Source organism: Piliocolobus tephrosceles, chromosome 19 (genome assembly GCF_002776525.5).
Source record: "Piliocolobus tephrosceles isolate RC106 chromosome 19, ASM277652v3, whole genome shotgun sequence".
In the NCBI taxonomy this organism is placed as follows: domain Eukaryota; kingdom Metazoa; phylum Chordata; class Mammalia; order Primates; family Cercopithecidae; genus Piliocolobus; species Piliocolobus tephrosceles.
The window spans coordinates 63,010,411-63,012,268 of NC_045452.1; positions in this window are offsets into that span (position 1 = coordinate 63,010,411).

Consider the following 1,858-nt stretch of genomic DNA (forward strand, 5'->3'; position numbering starts at 1 on the left):
TTGGAGTGAGCTACACTCAGACACTGAGCTGAACAAATACTGTTGACTCTGGGAGATAGGAAGAGCATTAATATGGGAGGCCACAAACTTGGGCTTGCCTGGAGTTAGGACCTTAATCCAGCTGAAAGAAACCTTCAGGATATCAGAAGATTTGACCTTAGAATATTTTCAAAGTGACCAGCAGGACTCCCCACCACCCAACAGAAAAAAGTCATCACAACTAAGAAAGATCTAAACAAGAGCTGTATTTTAAATATTTAGACAGTTACTTCATCGCTGGTTTATAGATGAATTGATTATCTATTTAGATGCCGATGCTGCAATTGTGCAGTCACATATACATTATTTAAAGATATGTAGGCCTGGTGTGGTGACTCATGTCTGTAATCCCAGCACTGTGGGAGACCAAGGTGGGCAGATCTCTTGGGGCCAGGAGTTCAAGACCAGCTGGCCAACATAGCAAAACCCTGTCTCTACTAAAAATTACAAAAATTAGCCAGGCATGGTGGCATGTGCCTGTAGTCCCAGCTACTTGGGAGGCTGAGGCACAAGAATTGCTTGAACCAGGGAGGTGGAGGTTGCAGTGAGCTGAGACTGCACCACTGCACTCCAGCCTGGGTGACAGAGTGAAACTCTGTCTCAAATACATACATACATACATACATACATGCATACATACATACATATTTAGGCCAAGCGCAATGGCTCATGCCTGTAATCTCTCACTTTGGGAGACCAACATGAGTGGATCATCTGAGGCCAGGAGTTGGAGATAGCCTGACTTTAGTAGAGCCAACCAGTCTCTACCAAAACTGCAAAAATTAGCCAGACATTACAGGTGGTGTGCACCTGTAATCCAAACTACTCAAGAGGCTGAGGCAAAAGAGTCACTTGAATCTGGGAAGCAGAGGTTGCAGTAAGCCAAGATTAGGGATAAGATTAATAGCTGATTACACATTGCAGACAAAGAAGGTCAATGAAATTGAAGACATTATATAGAAATTATTCAACATAAAGCAAGCACAGAGAGGAAAAAGTCTGGGAACCAAAGTGAACAGAAAATACATGACCTGTATTGTATAGTCTAACTTACATATAATTGGAGTACCAAAAGGAGAAGAGTTAGAAGGAACAAAAAATAAATTTTTGAAGAAATAAAGGCTAAGAAGTTATCAAACTACAGATCCAAGCAGTTCAACAAGTCCCAAGCAGAATGAAACTAAAGAAAAGTACATTGAGACATTACAAAATTAAATTGCTGAAAATTACTGCTAAAGTTAACATCTTAAAAGCAGTCAGAAGAAAAAAAAACACATTGCATACTGAAGAACAAAGATAAGAATTATGGTAGACTCCTCAGAAAGTACTTAAAACTAACACAATAAAGAAAAACCTTTAAAATACTGAATGAGAAAAAGAAACTGCCAACCTACAAGTTTTACCTAGTGAAATTTTTTCAAAACTGAGGGGAATTAACACTTTTTTTTTCAGAAAAACAACCACTGAGAGAATTAACCCTCAATAGAGCTGCACTACAAGAAATGTCAAAAGACATCCTTTAGACAGAAGGAAAATAAAATCAGACAAAAATCTGTATCTGTACAAACGAAGGAAGAGCACTAGAAATGGAAATAAAGTAGGTAAATGTAAATATTTTTAATCTATAAAATTAATTGTGTGCTTTAAAAATATATTGTGGTGATTGTAGTATACAGAGAAATAAAATTTTCACCATGAATAGTAGAAATGATGGAAAGTTTAAAAATAGAAGTATATTGTTATAAGGTTCTTACTGTACACATGAACTGGTATGATATTATTAGGAAAAGTACAATTGCAAGGTAAAGATGTATAGTAT